The sequence below is a fragment of the Schistocerca americana genome, chromosome 2, assembly GCF_021461395.2.
Source record: "Schistocerca americana isolate TAMUIC-IGC-003095 chromosome 2, iqSchAmer2.1, whole genome shotgun sequence".
NCBI lineage: Eukaryota > Metazoa > Arthropoda > Insecta > Orthoptera > Acrididae > Schistocerca > Schistocerca americana.
The window spans coordinates 199,018,168-199,038,722 of NC_060120.1; positions in this window are offsets into that span (position 1 = coordinate 199,018,168).

The window sequence follows — 20,555 nt, forward strand, 5'->3', positions numbered from 1 at the left end:
GTGCATAAAATGTGATCCATCTGAGAAACCCACCTGCCACCACCCAATGGACGTCCAGTTCCGGTACTGATGCGCAATTTCTAGCCTTTGTCGCTGGTGAACAGCAGTCTGTATGGGTGCATACGCCAGGCCCCTGCTGTGGGGGCCCAAACAAAGCAATGTTCGCTGAACAGTCGTCGACGAGGCACTGTCAGTAGCCCCACGATTTATCTGGGCGGTCAGTTACTCAACAGTTGCACGCCTACTCGCCTGTACACATCTCCGCAGCCATCGTTCACCATTGTCATCTATGCACCACAGTTTCCACAGTGCTGGTTATGGATACATTCATTTTGCCATGCACGGTACACTTTAACCATAGTGGCATGCAAGCAGTTTACAAACTTAGCCATTGTAGAAATGCTTCCACGCTTGGCCCGAAAGCCAAAGATCATGCCAATTTGGACATCAGATAAATCAATGATTTCCACATTATCACAACGACTGCACTGTTTTCCACGTCGCCCGACATGCATTATGTGCTCAACACTGCTAGAGCTGTCACCAGCCGTCTGTGAGTGAGTTGATGTTGAACCTAGTCTGTAGTCACATTACTCTGATTGAGCCGTATATTTGCACACATTTCTGAGTACCAGGATACATGATCTAATCACTCTAATGTACGAGAGTTGAACATAACCAATACATACATAATGTTTCCTAATAATGGCCTCAAAAAGGTAACGGAAGATGGTAAAGCTTAATCGTAAGGCAATAGGCATACCACAGATACTGGCACAAGCAAGCTATCAGAGAAAAAATGCATAAACTAGATAGGGAAATAACAAAGAAGGTTCGTCCAGCTTTTAGGGAAACGTACTCGAGGTATTGATAGAGAACCAGTCAAAGGAATTCACAAACAATTAATCAGGCGTGAAAGTGATTGAGACGAGGGACAAGAGTGCATGAGTGTTGCTCACCACAGATGCATGAAGTACAGGATGCTGCAAGATACCCCCCATTTGCAGATAAGAGCGCATTTCACTTTATTTCCAGTTTTGCTGTTTCACATACGTTAAGTGATGGTACCAGCGCTGCAATACCTATGAAGTAAGGAGAAAGACCGGCTGGGGTGGCTGAGCGGTTCTAAGCGCTTCAGGCTGGAACCGCGCGACCACTACAGTTGCAGGTTCGAATCCTGCGTCGGGCATGGATGTGTGTCATGTCCTTAGGTTAGTTAGGTTTAAGTAGTTCTAAGTTCTAGGGGACTGATGACCTCATAAGTTAAGTCCCATAGTGCTCAGAGCCATTTTAACCATTTTAGGGAGAAAGCTGTAGGTTCCCACGCTGGCTATCAGAGGCGGTTGGCCATCTGGCGCTTTCAGGTGCCAATGCAGAAATCGCACCTGATGTCAGCAAAAAGACACTTAGGGAAAGTACAGATATTCTGGCGCGATTCAAGTAGTTATTATTAATAAATATTTGCTAACGAAAGTTGTCTTTTGCAACTCAGTCTATGGGTCATAAATAGCATATCTTAGTAGATTTACAATTCCACGAAACGTTAATATTAATTAATAAATGAATAATTTTAGCATAACAGAAGATGTACATTTCATACAACTATACTGATTGTATGCTCAAGTTGTAGACTGGGCGCCATAGTCGGTAGTCGTCGATAGGATGCCTTTCGATCGAGTCAGACAATGTTGTCGTACCGTTAATAGTTAGCTTGTAATCAGTGTGAACAATTCCATTTTACGGTGTTTCTTAAATAAACGCACCATAATGGCATCCCGTATGAAAATTATTTGGACAAAAACCTCTTCCCATTTCGTTGTGTAGAACTTAGACAGTAGTATTGAGGTTTCAGATCCCGACAGAGCTTCTACGTCTCTGCAAGGGAATATAAAAATTACAAGATCATCTCCTCCTAACAGATAGGAAGAATCCCTAAGCTCAGCGGCTCACTAAGTCAGTACAGGTGCTGATTGACTTAATTATTGTTATACTATAGTTATACTATACGCCCCTTATACCACCATCTACAGACTCACCGGCTACACTGAGACATTTCTGGAGGTTTAGTACGACTGGAGGGTTCTTGCATTTAGCATCTCTGGTGGGGAGGTGAATTCTCGTAAATTTGGATAGATTACAGTGAATGCTTCTTAAACGTTGTCGCAATTTGAATAGTTTGTAGTGGAATGCATCTTGCACTTGGCATCTTGTGAGTTAAATGCCACTATAGAGAAATAACTTGCCACGGAAAAAATTATTAATTGCAAATTTATGGGCAAAATAGGAAGAGCAATTTCGATTAAAAACGCGACTAGAAAAGAAGCGGGAAGCGAACAATAACTACGATAAGTGATTGCAAGGTGTAATCACTTTTCACATGAACGAATCAAATATTAGCGAGAAATGTCTGAGGAGACTTACGACTGATCAGAGATGCATGATGTATTGCAGCTATCAGAATCAAAAGAAAGTCCTGTAGTCAGGATGAATGATATTGTAGGTAAAGAGGGGCAGGAAGTCCCATTAAATACTGTAGATACCACAGAAAATGTTATTGAGTCAGACAATGGTTACGGAATGTACGTCGACAGAAAATGAACCTAATAAAATTAATGCTTCAGCGTTTAATATACAAGCCATGTTTTCAGCTATGATGAGTAAACTAGAGGAAAGTGCTCGGGAAACTAAACAACTAAACCAAAAACTGGAAATGACTAATAACAAAATAGAAGAAACTGCTGGGGAAACTCACAGTGAGCTAGAAGAACATAACCAACAACTCCAAGCAGCTAAGAAGAGAATAGAGCGAAGTGCTAGAGACACTAAAGAACAGTTGATAAAAATTATGAAGTAAATTAAGAAGAACACCGCTGATGGTTTGGATAAATGTATTAGGGACACTAACCAAAATGTCACAGTCGTGGATGAAAATTTTGAGAATATAATCAAGGAACAGCGGGCAGCGGCTCAAAATTTGGAAAAAGGAGTCATCACTGGGGGAAGCAGCGCAGCAAATCACAGTGTATTTGCTAAAGACTTACAACAGAATACTAAAACTGTAGATCACAATTTTGGTAAGGAGACTGAAAAATGAATGCATCGATCTCCAATGTATATGAAAAAGTAGATGAAACACAGACCACTTTATCTAATAAAATATCTTCAGTAGAAACAAACACTAAAGATATATCCACAAAAGTTGCTAGTATTCAGAAAGAGGTCAGGGATTTTACTAACAAAGGCATTCATATCTTTGTTTAAATGGTTGAAAAGAAATAAAATACACTCAACATTAAAAGATATTATTACTGTAAATAATAGTTGAACCAGTACAAATGAAGAACTTTGTTTAAAAGTTTGTACTGTGCATAATTTTTCTGCAAAATGGAAACTTCATCCTAAAGCTTTTCTAAAACATTACCAAGGTCTATTATCGGAAAAATGGGATGAGAGGAGGAAAATAGGATGTTTTACAAATAGAACAGAAGGAGATACTCTTTCACGGGGAATGAATGGGGAAAGAATCATGTCGAGCGAACGACGAATTCATTAAAAAAATTCTTAGAGAAGTTCTGATGTAACAGTATTCAATGCAGTGTTACGAACAGCATCTTCAAGGGCAAAAATTTCTTAGACAGTGGATATGATAGCTATAAAGATAATTTTTAAGGTTTCTGCGAAAAGAAATTGTATTTAGATAACTTCCTTAGTGAGGAAGACCTTATTGCCGTACTATTGGTCAAACTACCAGTGAGTCTTCAGGAAAAATTAATAGGGATATCGAAAAAGAAACCAGAAGATATTTTACAACCTTTAGACCAGCTGGATGCAATTTCAGGGGAATAAACATCCAGTAATGGCTAGAGAGGAGTAAATTGGAAACCGAGAGAAAGTGGTAATTGGAGGAAACAAAACAGAAACCGCAATGAGCAGAGGGAACATAACAGAAATCAGAATGGGAGAGACGACGAAAGCCATGGCAATGGGTTCAACAGATATCGTAGAGGAGGCTGGACCTGAGGAGGTGATAATAATCACAGTACAAGGCGAAATCAAGAACGAGAGACTTAATGATGATAGAACAGAAAGAAACCACGAAAGGGGAGACCAGGAAAGGGAAAACTAGAAAGGAGTTTGTGTGAGGTCCAAACACAAGCTCAATAAGTGACGGCCTATTGACTATGAAGAGATTCATAAGCGAAGGTCCTGGTAATATTAGAAAAGTTCATTTTGAACTAGATAAAGTAGATAGCAAAGAGAAATACCAACCCATTGTAGATGGGGAAATTAATGGAATTGAAGAAACTACTGTTATTGGTGTGGCTAGCAGATTATGTGCTGTAGCAGAAGGGCTGTATGACCAAATAAGAGCTAGAACTTGGGTTCCAGTGTTGCAGCCACAAGGAGTTACGCTTGTATGTGTTGTTGGACGAAAAAGTCAGAAAATAAAGAATCAAGCGTTATTAGAGCTAAATGTTCAAGGAATTTCATCAGGCGTTAGTGCTTTGGTGGTACCAAACCTTTGTATTAGATTGGTAATGGGATAGATTTTTTGCGGGACCACAGTGCAATCATGGATTTAGGAAAGCGTAGTATGACCCTAACGGTGAATGGTGCTCAGAGAGAAATTAAATTTTGTTTCGTTCCAAAGGAAAAGTGCAAGATAAGTACTACCTAGAAAATGTACGACTGTTTTCAGTGGGGAGTAGATAAAGGAAGGTATTCCACAGAAGAAATGGAATCAGAATCGGCGTGGGGTTGGTTCAAGGATAGTAAACTAAATAAAGAAAAAGGAAAGCATATTGATGTTATTGATACAGACGGGAAAAGAGAGCTAGAAAACGTGTTTTTAAAATATAAAGAAGTATTTTATGATAGACCAGAGTTAATGAAGGGAGAGCCTTATGAATTTAAAGTCAAGCCACGTCAACCTTTCAAGTTGAGACCACGGGTAATACCGGTAACGAAAAGAAGGCCATAGATAGAACAATACAGAGGATGTTGTCTTTACAGATTATAGAGAGATTAACCAGTCAGTAGTGTAACCGACTAGTTTACATTACCAAAAAGAATGTTTCAGTATCAGTGACATTGAATGCTAGGGTAATAAATAAGGTGACAGAATCTAGGAACAATAGACCAGAAAACTTAGAGGAATTAGTACAGAAATTTGAGAGCGCTAATACGTTATCTAGTCTGGACCAGGACTTAATAGTTGTTGTTAAAGAATCAATTAAGTAAAGAAAAAAATAATTTAAAGAGGATAATGTTTCAAGAATTAATTAAATTAACGGACTGTCACGTAACCTTAGAATTGTTTATTACATAATAATTATGTGAAAGGAATTCACTAGCTCATGAAGGTAGTAGTTAATTAAAAGTTTTGAATTTTGACCACTTGGGCAGAACCAAAGACATACGGTAGACTATGCTCTTGTACCGTTAATAGTTTGCTTATAGTAAGTGTGAAAAAGTTCACTTTATGATTTTTCTTAAATAAATGCAACGCAATGGCACCTGATGCCAAAATTGTTTGTACAAGAAAACTTCTTCCCATTTCGTTGAGTAAAACATACACAGCAGTATTACACTTCCAGAATTCGACAGTGCTGCTACGGGTTTGCAAGAGGACATGAAGTACGAGAGCATCTCCACATAACAGGTAGGATGAATTCCTACCCAGCGACTCTCTAAGTCAGTTCAAGGATGGACTGGTGTAATTATCACGAAAGTCGGGTGGGAAAGTGTGACCAGTATTACTGTTTGCCCCTTATACCACATCTGCCATCTACGAACTCACCTACTGAACTGAGACATTTCTGGAGGTTTAGTATGAGTGAGAGGGGGCGTTGCAATGCCCACAAAAGAATGTCCCACTTTAAAAAGTCTGTTATAACAGTTTAATTTAGACTATTAAAACAAATCAGACATCAATCTGAAGATAAACTAGCCTAGTTTTCTTACAAATGTTTAATATTTGCACCTTTAGTCACACAGCACACAATGAACTTAAAATCCAATTGTTCCAAACATTTGGTTAACACGTCTAGAGTAATGGAAGCAATAGCCACTTCAATTCTGTGTCTCTGCTGTAGCAAATAAGGTAGGATCGGGACACAGATACTATCTTTTATAAAGCCCCAAAGGGAAAAACTGTATAGCGTGAGGTCAGGTGAACACGAAGGCCAACAAAAAAGAGCTCTGTCTTGCTAACCACTACGACCAATCCAACGGTCAGAGACTTCAACCTTCAGCCACTCTTGTTCAGAGATACGCCAAAGGAGATAGGCTCAATGTTGTTGGCAAATAAAGTTTTCAGGTTCACGTTCTAATTGGGGGAAGAGCCATTCTTGCAACATATCCAGGTACTCTTCAGTGAAAAAAATGGTGCATACAACTGACGTCGGGACACAGCGAAAAAATTGATCCGTACACTTGACATCGGCACACAGCACGGGAAACATATAAATTTTGTGATGTCTCTGATGCTATACAACATCATGGGGCTGTTCTGACCCTTAAGAAACTAACATTGTTGGTATTTATCTCCCACTTAGATGAAAAGTTCCCTCATCACTGTACACCACAAGACCAAGAAAGTCATTTTCCTGTTGCAACACTTCACGTGCAAAGCTGCTCTACATCATAGTCATCTGGCTTTAAATCATGTGTCAAATGTAACTGGTATCCACCCAATTGTAAACTTTTTCGTGAAAGCTTCCACATTGTCGTCTTTGGCAACTGAAGTTTAAGACTTGCTTTCTGAACAGACCTCTTACGAGTACATCTACATCTACATCCATACTCCGCAAGCCACCCTATGGTTTGTGGCGGAGGGCACCTTTAGTACCTCTATCGATTCTCCCTTCTATTCCAGTCTCGTATTGTTAGTGGAAAGAAAGATTGTCTGTAGGCCTCTGTGTGGGCTCTAGTCTCTCTGATCTTATCCTCATGGTCTCTTCGCGAGATGTACGTAGGAGGGAGCAATATACAGCTTCACTCCTCGGTGAAAGTATGTTCTCGAAACTTCAACAAAAGCCCGTACCGAGCTACTGAGTGTCTCCCTTGCAGAGTCTTCCACTGGAGTTTATCTATATCTCGGTAACGCTTTCGCGATTACTAAATGATCCTGTAACGAAGCGCGCTGCACTCCGTTGGATCTTCTCTATCTCTTCTATCAACCCTATCTGATAAGATGCTATGAGACGGTCGACATCCTCTTCAGACATATTTGGTAGTCGTGTGCTTTTCCTTTACATACACATCCCGTCGTTTCAAATTGATCATGTCATCGGCGGTTACAATTAATAATGACGTGGTCGTATAGATTTCACCTTAAAACCAGATGTCTCCCCCCCATCTGCGGAGGACATTTTCAAGGGGGATCGTAGCTTTGTTGAATGTCCGATTCACTCCCTGGCTCGCTACTGACTACAGCAAAATTCCGTTTCCGCGCAGTGGCCTGACGTCAAATGTTTTGAATACGGGAGTGCAATTGGCCGTTGTCGACTGCCGTCGTCTGCTGTTGCTATCATCCCACGGTGGAAGACTGGTACACATCTTCTTCAGCACCAGAATCCAAATGTCATTCAATTTCACCCCCTTCTCCTTCCTACTGAAATTTTTCCGGAAGATACAAGATCACCTAAAATCGGACAAGGTTGCTCGACAACCACTGGAAAAAATTGGAACTTATAGCATAACGTGTAGTTGTGTAGAGGTGTACGTGGGTACTACAAAAAAAGAATTGCCAAAGAAAATTTGGAAATTTGTGGTAAGGTCTTATGGGACCAAACTGTTAACGTCATCGGTCCCTAAGCTTGCGCACTATTTTATCTAATTTAAACTAACTTACGCTAAGGACAACACACACCCATGCCCGAGGGAGGACTCGAACCTCCGACGGGGTTAGCCGCGCGGACCGTGACAAATGGTTCAAATGGCTCTGAGCACTATGGGACTTAACATCTATGGTCATCAGTCCCCTAGAACTTAGAACTACTTAAACCTAACTAACCTAAGGACAGCACACAACACCCAGCCATCACGAGGCAGAGAAAATCTCAGACCCCGCCGGGAATCGAACCCGGGAACCCGGGCGTGGGAAGCGAGAACGCTACCGCACGACCACGAGATGCGGGCATGGACCGTGACAAGGCGCCCTAGACCATGCGGCTACTCCGCGCGGCAACTCCTCAAAAAACGAGTCGAAGAGCACAAGAGCAATTGCAGAAGATGCGAGACTGGCAAATTAGCTGCTGTGGAACATGCCTTAGAGGCAGGAGACCACCACATTCATTTTGATAGTACTCAAGTATTGGCAGCCCCTAGGGGACATCATGAAATGCTATATAGAGAGGCCATAGAGATTGCAAAATATTCCAGAAATTTCAGTAGGAAGGAGGAGGGCCTGAAATTGAATGACATTTGGATTCCGGTGCTGAAGAAGATGAATAGCAGTCTTCCACCATGGAATGATAGCAATAGCAGACGACGGCAGTCGACAACGGTCAATTGCAATTGCTTACTCAAAACATGTGTCGTCACGCCACTGCGCAGAAGTGGAATTTTTCTGTATTTAGTAGCGAGCCAGGGTCTGAACCGGACATTCAACAAAACTACGATCCACCTTGAAAATGTCCTCCGCAGATGGAAAGGGGGGAGGGGGCGGAAATCAGGTTTTAAGGTGAAATCCATTCAACTATGGCGTTACAGCCCGGAACATTTTATTAATTGTGACATTTCCGGCAGCGAAAGTTTACATCGTACCATCGGCAGTTATTTCCACCACATGGAAAATCACAATTAAAGTTTAAACGAAACTCTTGTCGAACTGAAATTACACATTCACTCTAGCGAACTGTAAAACACAACACGCATTACTCTCAGGAGTTGCCGTTTTGCGTACGTGGCGCTGCAAGTGGGAAAACTGCAAAGCAGTACCTCCACATGTGCTTATCTAAAACTGTCTGAGTCACTCATTACTTGTGACCTTGACTCAACATTTTACAACGGACATTCTTTTACGGTCGCACCGGAAGCGTGCTAGTGCCGTCGCCGCAATCCCGACCATAGCGTGCATTTTCTAAGTGCAAATGCATTCTTATCGCATATTTACTAAACATCAAACAGTGACTGGATTAAGTATTACTTTGTCTCCGACTGATTCAGAATTAATTAACCATTTTAATCATGAAAGTCAGTAATTGTAATCAGTGCTGATGTATAGTACTAGTAATAGTGAATACTTTTACAAAACAGTAAATAGCTGCGCTATTGCCAAACCCACAGATTACTGAAACATTATGAAATCAAATGGTTCAAATTTCTCGGAGCACTGGAATACTCCCTTTCAAATTCTAAAGGTGGCAGGAATAAAATACAAGGAGCGAAAGGCTATTTACAATTTGTACAGAAACCAGATGGCAGTTATAAGAGTCGAGGGACATGAAAGGGAAGCAGTGGTTGGGAAGGGAGTGAGACAGGGTTGTAGCCTTTCCCCGATGCTATTCAATCCGTATTCGCCGATGACATTGTAATTCTGTCAGACACAGCAAAGGACTTGGAAGAGCAGTTGAACGGAATGGACAGTGTATTGAAAGGAGGGTATAAGATGAACATCAACAAAAGCAAAACGAGGATAATGGAATGTAGTCGAATTATATCGTGCGATGCTGAGGGTATTAGATGAGGAAATGAGACTCTAAAGTAGTAAATGAGTTTTGCTATTTGGGGAGCAAAATAACTGATGATGGTCGAAGTAGAGAGGATATAAAATGTAGAATGGCAATGGCATGAAAAGCGTTTCTGAAGAAGAGAAATTTGTTACCATCGAGTATAGATTTAAATGTCAGGAAGTATTTGTATGTAGTGTAGCCATGTATGGAAGTGAAACGTGGACGATAAATAGTTTAGACAAGAAGAGAATATAAGCTTTCGAAATGTTATGCTACAGAAGAATGCTGAAGATTAGATGGGTAGATCACATAACTAATGAGGAGGTATTGAATAGAATTGGGGAGAAGAGGAGCTTGTGGCACAACTTGACTAGAAGAAGGGATCGGTTGGTAGGACATGTTTTGAGGCATCAAGGGATCACAAATTTAGCATTGGAGGGCAGCGTGGAGGGTAAAAATCGTAGAGGGAGACCAAGAGATGAATACACTAAGCCGATTCAGAAGGATGTAGGCTGCAGTAAGTACTGGGAGATAAAGAACCTTGCACAGGATAGAGTAGCATGGAGAGCTGCATCAAACAAGTCTCAGGACTGAAGACCACAGCAACAACAATGGGACTTAACTTCTGAGGTCACCAGTCCCCTAGAACTTAGAACTACTTAAACCTAACTAACCTAAGGACATCATACACATCCATCCCCGAGGCAGGGTTCGAACCTGCGACCGTAGCGGTCGCGCGTTTCCAGACTGTAGCGCCTAGAACCGCTCGGACACTACGGCCGGCTGAAATCAAATGTTCTGCGAGTTCACACATTGACAAGTGAAAATGGTTCAAATGACTCTAAGTACTATGGGTTTTAACATCAGAAATCATCAGTCCATTAGACTTAGAACTTCTTAAACCTAACTAACCTAAGGACAGCACATACATCCATGTACGAGGCAGGATTCGAACCTGCGACCATAGCAGCAGCGCGGTTCTGGAATGAAGCGCCTCGAACCGCTCTGGCACAGCGGCCGGCTTGACAAGTTCATCATATGGAAGTACACAGGGTGAATCACCTAAAACTTGCACTGCAGATGTTATGAAAAAGTAAAGTGCTATTTGTCGTGTCACCGCCAGACACAACACTTGCTAGGTGGTAGCCTTTAAATCGGCCGCGGTCCGTTAGTATACGTCGGACCCGCGTGTCGCCACTATCAGTGATTGCAGACCGAGCGCCGCCACACGGCAGGTCTAGTCTAGAGAGACTCCCTAGCACTCGCCCCAGTTGTACAGCCGACTTTGCTAGCGATGGTTCACTGTCTACATACGCTCTCATTTGCAGAGACGACAGTTTAGCATAGCCTTCAGCTACGTCATTTACAATGACCTAGCAAGTGCCATTTTCAGTTACTATAATTACTATCTTCAAGAATGTATTCTGAACAGATAATGTTGTGAATCATGTACCGTCAAGAGCGACGTTCATCATTCATGGATTAAAGTTAAGTATCAAACTAATTATGTCCACTTTCTGAATTCTCATTCCTTGTCATGTTCCAGACCTCACGTCAGTATAGTTCTTCCCTCCTCACGCCACTAGGCGTGAGCTAAAACGCGTGCATTTCGGCCTCCACTCGTAACACGGTGTTGGCTCTTCTCCTAACACAAAACTATTGAGGTGCGATTTTCACATAATGTATTAGCAGTCAGGCGCTCGTATTGTTGACCAATAAACAGATTGTAATAATACTCAGACAGTGTATTTTTCATGCAAACATACTTTTATAAATGCAACAATGCCTATTGACGTTAACGAACTAAAAGTAAGGTAAATTAGTATGTCAATCGTGTTTGTTGCAGGAGTCTAGTGCGAGTCGTTTACGAGATATCGTATTGTCCAAAGTTTCCATACCGTCACTTGTTTGTGTCATTCAACCTGCGTAGTTGCTAGGTACGACGTTGTTAAGTTTGCTTAAGCGTGCTTGTGTGTTCCATGGGTGCACTGAGACGTGCTAGTTACTTAGTGCGTTACAGTCCAAGCAGTAGGGCAACAATGGACGATGGGATTTACCAGTGGAAAAAAGCCGACATGCTCATGTTATATGGAGAGTGTAGGAAGAATGCAGTTCGTCCTTGTATGGTGTATGCGGCAAAATATCCCAATAGAGCCGGCCGCTGGTGGCCGAGCGGTTCTAGGCGCTTCAGTCTGGAACCGCCAGACCGCTACGGTCGCAGGTCCGAATCCTGCCTCGGCCATGGATGTGTGTGATGTCCTTAGGTTAGTTAGGTTTAAGTAGTTCTAAGTTCTAGGGGACTGATGACCACAGATGTTAAGTCCCATAGTGCTCAGAGCCATTTGCACCATTTGAGCCATCCCAATAGACGTCAACCAAATGATTCAAATGGCTCTAAGCACTATGGGACTTAATATCTGAGGTCATCAGCCCCCTAGACTTAGAACTACTTAAACCTAACTAACCTAAGGACATCAAACACATCCATGCCCAAGGCAGGATTCGAACCTGCGATCGTAGCAGCAGCGCGGTTCGGGACTGAAGCGCCTAGAACCGCTCGGCCACATCGGCCGGCAGACATCAACCATCTCGGCAATTAGTTATCAGCCTAACCAGTTACATGAAAGTGGCAGGGTTACACCTAGACAATGTCAAAGAATGAAACAAGTGACGACAGAAGAGGGGAAAACTAAAGTTCGTGGCGCTGTTGCAGTTGATCCGCACGTTACTGTCCATGCAATCTCACGAGGAAGTGGCGTGAGTCAGGCAAGTGTCCTTACGCATTCTCCATCGACATAGGTTCCATCACAGTCACATCTCTCTCCATCAAAAGCTGCATGGAAACGATTCTGAAAATCGTGTGAAATCCTGTACGAGAGTACTAAGACACGATACTCCAGATGCATCGTGTATCTTGTTTAGTGTTGAAGCCACATTTATCAGTCATGCCAAGTAAACCGCCGAAACATGCATTATTGAACTGTTGACAACCCCGTTGGCTTTATCAGCGCCTGTGGCGTGTCAATCGGTGGTTTGTGATAGTCAACCATAGACTCGTTTTACATACACGGCAGACTCAACCTGTACAAGTATCGCAGCCTCCTAACAGACCATATTCCACGGATGCTAGAAGATTGTCCTCTGCAGACTAGGAGAAATCTGTGGTATCAACACGTTGGCTGTCCCAACCATAATGCACGAAGTACTACAGTAAGTCTTCACGAATTGTTTCCAAGTCGTTGGGTTGGACGCAGAAAATCTGTACATTGACCGGTCCGTTCTCCGGATTTGACGCCTGTAGACTTTATGTGTGGGGGAAGCTGAAAGATGGTGTCTACAAGGACTTTCAAACTACACCCGATGATACGCAGCAACGTCATCGGTCGGGTATATCCTCTGAAATGCTAGCACGTGTGGTGCAGCAGTCATTCCATACCAGACTCGAAAGCGTGTATTGCCGCTGTCGGTGGTGGTTTTGAACACAGTCTGTGATTGTCAGTTTTCTTGTTACTGGTAAGAATCGAAATAACTAGTTCATGTACCTGTGTTGTTCTTCAGTGTCTGCTGCCACAGGTATTGAACAAGTGCCTTTTCAAGTACCTTTTCAAAACACGATACCTCGGAAACGACTCGCGCTAGAATTCTGCAATAAAGACCACTGACATTCTAATTTGCCCTACTTTTAGTTTCTTAACGTCAGTAGGCGTTGTACCATTTAAAAAGTATATGTTTGCACAAAAAATATCCTTTCTAAGCATTATTACGATCTGTTGATTGGCTACCAATTCATTCTGTGAAAATCGCACATCAGTAGCACTTTCCATTTCCGCAATGTTTGTGGCGCAAGGTTTAGGTGATCCACTCTGTATATGAAAGCTAAGTAAAAGTTTCTTGCATCTGAAATAAATGACACATCATCAAACGAAAATTTATATCTCAAAAGAAAATTCTGTACATTCAGAAGTGTAGCTTCTTTCCAATCCTATTACAATAAGCGGCTCTCTTGGCAGACGAAATTAACCTCTGAATAATTTGAAAAGCGAGTGTCTGAAGTGTAACTGTATTCCAGCAGCACTCACATGATCGAATACTACACTTTAACATCTGCGATGTCCTGATTAGTTTACCTTTAAACTCTCTTACACCTTACAACACTATCCACCGTTATTATACGAAGGTTACAAATTATCTGTTTGTGTTGGGAACACATTTCTCTCTCTCTCTCTCTCTCTCTCTCTCTCTCTCTCTCTCTCTTTTACTTTCATTATTTCCCACACTTTCCAATTGTACAGATAGTGCGTGCCAATAAAAGAATATAAATTCTAAACTCAAGGACATATAGCTACTTTTACTTAACTTTATGATACAGTTTTACAGAGCGATCACAGAGAACATATAAAACGTAAAACGATACTGGGTCCTTTTTATTAATCAACACAACTGATGAACATCTAATCTGTTAATAATTGCATCAGGCGTACCATTAGTTTCGTACTGTTGAGGATACATTGTTTACCAATTAGTTCATTTCCTTGAACCTATCGTCTTGATCGTATTTTTATCTTCGTATTATTCATCTCCAATGACAATTCATTAATTCCTGGGCATCAAAATCATTTCAGGTTCATCTTTCTCACCAAAACCAGTGAAGAACCACTTTCTTCTTGCCACATGTTCATCACGCACACGTTTGCTGCACGGCAAAATTTTCAAATTATCTGTTTCGATATGCGTGCTACCCAATCTCCACCAGTGAAATCGTACTGCATAAGCTTCTGTTTCAGTACGTTATATAAGGTCAAAACAGGGTGACCAGACGTCCGGATTAATCCGGACATGTCCTGCTTTTTAGTTCCTTGTTCGGGGTCCGGGCGGATTTTTACAGTGTCCGGCTTTTTCGCAAAGTTGAGCGTAATACAGTTAAATTCACAATTCACCCCGTTCTATTGCTCTTTTCTCAAATACTTTAACTACTGGCACAGCCTTCGTGATAAACACGCACGAAGGCGGTGTTAGTAGGTGGCATCAGGATCGTCGATATTATCGTTGATAAACCTATAAGCGAATGCAAATATCAATTATTTAAAATTTTCGTAAAAAATATTGTTCTGGGAATCACCAACTGACCACCACTAACAATTAACTACTAGTTTTACCGGTAATTCCCGGCTGTCACGTGACTTGTCCAAAGCTGACGGGTGGTATCCTCATCTGCAGTTGACCCGTTTGATGTGTCCTCTTCTTTCTTCCTTTGTCCTCCTTTTTGAAGCAGTTTGTCCTCCTTTTTAAACAATTGCATCTGGTCACCCTAGGTCAAAAGATTTCAGTTCATTCGCTTTCTGCACTCGTAAAACTAACATTGGCACAGCAACAATTATAATGTATAGAAAGGAAATACTTCAATTTCTGAGTCGTATTTAGATTCTCAGCATCAGAAAATACTGTAGCTCTCGTACACTGAGGACACCTACGGTCTATGGTACTTCCATCTATCTGTAGGGCATGCAAGTGTCGGAATTTCATGATAGCTATAGTAGTACTCTAAACTGCAGGAAGGTGGCTCCGCAGGCGCCCACAGTCGTGTAAGGCATTATTTTAACAAACAGATCCAGCACACAGTCACAGTCGCTACAGCTCTCATTAAAATGTCTGAAATCATGTTACTAAACTAAGACTTCCTTTTCTGCAGTCCCGTCATCTTGGGAATATTTTATTAACTGGCGTTCAGAAAGCTGAAATCATGCGGATCTTCTCCTCTGGTGGTTATTTATTTTCGAAACATGTTGAGCCGTTCTGAACCGGTGAAAAATTGTTTTTAGGCTTAAATTTGTCTACCAAATTCATCTGCTCATCAATTAGACTCACAGTAAACCCGTGGTACTAGCCACTGATTTGTTGTGTATCTTACAGTGCAAATCTGTACTTGGGTTTCAAATTAATCAAATTTTTTTCATCTCTTTCTTTGTAAGACTGAACAAAATGATCGCTGGGACTACTCAACGTACGTGCATATGTATGCTAGAAAATCTGCTGTTTATGAGTTGTATTTGGAGAGGCGGAAAACGGAGAAACTCATCTGCATAAATCAAGGACATTGCTGAAACGAACTCGTTTATGGGTGGAAGGAAGGAACTATTTTCGGCAAAGAACTGGAAGATCCTTAGTTTTCTGTTGCTGTGACTTATTTCCAGGAGTACCTGTGAGGTGGTAAATTTGTTACCGAGACTTAGAAAAGTTTTAGCAACTAGTTAAGAAGTCGGGAACTGCTGGGCAATAATTAAATAGTGCTACTCTGAATTTAAATTTAAGAGACTCACTTCACTCTAAATTTGTACTAGTGTGTCCTCATTAATAGTCAGACTTTTCTTTCTTTAAAGTATTATCAGACATTTTTTGTTGTCGGTACATGAGAGTGCGGTCTTCAACATTTGTGTGCGGCAGATGTAAGTGAACCGAAGAGTTGTTCACTTGATTCGATTCACTGTTGTGCACTTTCCGGCGTTGATATCCCTATAGTTCGCCAGTCCTCTGAATAGATACTGGGTCTTCGGGAAATGACCACTCGGGAGGCCCTGCTGAGTCGCAGCTAGTAAATTACCCTTGTCTCACGCCGTCAACTTTTTGTATCGAAGCTGGCGACCCAATTATTTACAATTATCTGCGTTGGGAAGGTTAGTATTAAAGGCAGCCGAAAGCGATCAACTTTCCTTAGGTAACTAAGTAAAGGGGTAGTAAGTGTGAGTTTTGGCAATAAGAAAAATTTTAAGGCAGAAAGAAAGTCAGCATCGGTCATAATATCTTCTGGTTTTTTTTTTTTTTTTGTTTTTTTTTTCTTTGCAGACCTAGAGTTCAACAAACAGTGCAGTTATAATCAGTGCTTTCAATACAAAAATAATACAGGAATCAGACATTGAAAAAGCACACTAACCAGAATCATTTCATAGTTGTACAAAACGCCAATTGCATCATTACATACGGCTATGGGCAGCCATGGAGACGCAGCATATTTATGACGACACGTGTTACAATATCTAACTTTGACATGTACAAGCATCAGTCAAACAAAGTGGGTATAAAATTTATAGGTACAGGTAAAATGAATTCATATAACAACTACAGTATGTTACAAATATAGCTTATATGCCTTCCGACATATTTCTAATTTACTATAATTATTAAATGAATTCATATTCTTCGTACGTACAAATTTTTACCCACTTTTATATATGGACAATGGAAATAGATGGCGTTGATCATCCAACATGGCGCAAACCAAGGTTAACTGTATTGGTCTGTAAAAAGGATCATCAGTTTGACTGAAGCTTCTACATGCCAAAGTTATATTATAACATGTGCCGTTCTAACTATTCCCTGTCTGCATGACTTCCTATAAAGATATGCAATGATGCAATTGGCGTTTTGTACAACAGTGACATGGTTCTCTGATAGCGTGCTGTTTCAAAGTCTGAGTCCAGTGTTATTTTGTGTTTATAGTACTGATTATAGCTGCACTGATGGTTGAAATGTTGATCTGCAATTAAATTCAGAAGATTTTACGACCGATTCTGACCTTATTTCTGTCCTGAATTACGTCACGGTCGTTGGACATAGTTGTTCCGAAGGAATGAAACCTGATAAGAAAAGTTTAGATTGTGTTCTAGCTGATAAAAAGTTTTATGTTAATGAATAAAAAGTCCGGATGAATGAATGACAACACAGACGTCCAAATAACGAAGAAAAAGGCAGTGAAAATAAAGGAAACTAATGCTGGAACGGAAGTATATACACTACTGGCCATTAAAATTGCTACACCACGAAGATGACGTGCTACAGGCGCGAAATTTAACCAACAGGAAGAAGATGCTGTGATATGCAAATAATTAGCTTTTCAGAGCATTCACACAAGGTAGGCGGCGGTGGCGACACCTACAACGTGCTGACATGAGGACAGTTTCCAACCGATTTCTCATACACAAAGAGCAGTGACCGGTGTTGCCTGGTGAACCGTTGTTGTGATGCTTCGTGTAAGGAGGAGAAATGCGTACCATCACGTTTCCGACTTCGATAAAGATCGGATTGTAGCCTATCGCGATTGCGGTTTATCGTATCGCGAGATTGCTCCACGCGTTGGTCGAGATCCAACGACTGTTAGCAGAATATGGAATCGGTGGGTTCAGGAGGGTAATACGGAACGCCGTGCTGGATACCAACGGCCTCGTATCACTATCAGTCGAGATAACAAGCATCATATCCGCAAGGCTGTAACGGATCGTGCAGCCACGTCTCGATCCCTGAGTAAACAGATGGGGACGTTTGCAAGACAACAATCATCTGCACGAACAGTTCGACGACGTTTGCAGCATCATGGACTATCAGCTCGGAGACCATGGCTGCGGTTACCCTTGACGCGGCATCACAAAGAGGAGCACCTGCGATGGTGTACTCAACGACGAACCGGGGTGCACGAATGGCAAAACGTCATTTTTTCCGATGAATCCATGGTCTGTTTACAGCATCATGATGGTCGCATCCGTGTTTGGCGACATCGCGGTGAAAGCACATTGGAAGCGTGTATTCGTCATCGCCATACTGGCGTATCACCCGGCGTGACGGTATGGGCTGCCATTGGTTACACGTCTCGGTCACCTCTTGTTCGCATTGACTGAACTCCGAACAGTGGACGTTACATTTCAGATGTGTTACCACCCGTGGCTCTACCCTTCATTCGATTCCTGCGAAACCCTACATTTCAGCAGGATAATACACGACCGCATGTTGCAGCTCCTGTACGGGCCTTTCCTGATACAGATAAATGTTAGACTGCTGCCCTGGCCAGCACATTCTCCAGATCTCTCACCTATTGAAAACGTCTGGTCAATGGTGGCCGAGCAACTGGCTCGTCACAATACGCCAGTCACTACTCTTGAGCCGGCCGATGTGGCCGTGCGGTTCTAGGCGCTTCAGTCTGGAACCGCGTGACCGCTACGGTCGCAGGTTCGAATCCTGCCTAGGGCGTGGATGTGTGTGCTGTTCTTAGGTTAGTTAGGTTTAAGTAGTTCTAAGTTCTAGGGGACTGATGACCACAGATGTTAAGTCCCATAGTGCTCAGAGCCATTTGAACCATTTGAACTACTCTTGATGAACTGTAGTATCGTGTTGAAACTGCATGGGCAGCTGTACCTGTACACGCCATCTAAGCTCTGTTTGACTCAATGCCCAAGCGTATCAAGGCCGTTATGACGGCCAGAGATGGTTGTTCTGGGTACTGATTTCTCAGGATCTATGCACCCAAATTGCGTGAAAATGTAATCACATGTCAGTTCTAGTATAATATATTCGTCCAATGAATACCCGTTTATCATCTGCATTTCTTCTCGGTGTAGAAATTTTAATGGCCAGTAGTGTAACTATTTGAAATCGTTGTGTGCACTGCTAGAACTCGTCTGGAAAGCAGAAGACAAGCAGACAATGACGCCATTGGAGGGCTGTGGCCAAACCACAAATCGTAACAATGTTTAGGATTTCTCTGGGAGATGGAAGCACAGCATAATCAGTATCCACGGTATTCCAACTAGGGATGGAAAACACCTACCGGTTAAAACCGGTACCAGTATTTCTGTCCTGAATAAGCGATATTTTCCGGTATTTGCTTGATCTCGGTTATAGCAGGCTCTTTAATTTTGTTACTGATAACCGGGATAAAAAAACCTGCATATCAATTCGCCATAGCAGGAGTGCTAATATTTTCGGTTTTTAAATAAAACAGTTTTGAAAACGAGTAAAGTTTATTCGTAAAATTACCATTGTTTCGAATTATCGTGTTATTATAGAAAGTGGTCAGAATTCCGAGCAGGAAGGAGCGCCTGGTCCTCGGCACGAATCCGCCCGGCGGATTTGCGTCGAGGTCTGGTGAACCGGCCAGTCTGTGGATGGTTTTTAGGCGGTTTTCCATCTGCCCCGGCGAATGCTGGATGGTTCCCCTTATTCCACCTTAGTTACACTATGTCGGCGATTGCTGCGCAAACAAGTTCTACACGTACGCGTACACCACCATTACTCTACCACGCAAACATAGGGGTTACACTCGTCTGATGTGAGACGTTCCCTGGGGGGGGTCCACCGGGGGCCGAACCGCACAATAACCCTGGGTTCGGTGTGGGGCGGCGGAGGGATGAAGTGGACTGCGGTAGTCGTCGTGGGGTTGTGGACCACTGCGGCTGCAGTGGGGACAGAGCCTTTCCGTCGTTTCTAGGTCCCCGGTTAACATACAATACAATACAACACATACAAGTGGTCAGAACTATTTCAATAACAACTCTTACAGTTAGACGTAGGGCACTTTGGACCGGGAGTCCCCCATTCGGGGAAGTTCGGCAGCCGAGGGCAAGTACTTATTGCATTCGACGCCACATTGGGCGACTTCCGCGTCGGAGATGGTGATGAAATGATGATGACGATAACACAACACCCAATCCCTGAGCGGAGAAAGTCTCCTGTCCCAGCCGGGAATCGAACCCGGGCCCCTTGACGTGGCATTACGCTGCACTGACCAGTCAGCTAACAGGGGCGGCCAGAGATTGGCAATAAAGACGTGACATATGACTCGCGACAGCATTGCAGAGAGAATAATGGTCGTGTTACCGTGTGTATGGCATGGCCTGATGATGGTATTCGTGTAGTGCAGTGTGCAAGACTTGGTCCCACCTGCCCTATACGGTAGTTTCTCGCAGTTGCAGAATCTTCAGGTTTGTTTCCATCAGCAGTGCTCCACGACCCTACTGATGAAACCCAAGATCGAAGGAACGTCGGTCGTAATTTTGTTTAATCTACTTATTGCACATCGATTGATAGCTCCACAGCAGCTGAAATCTATTTGCA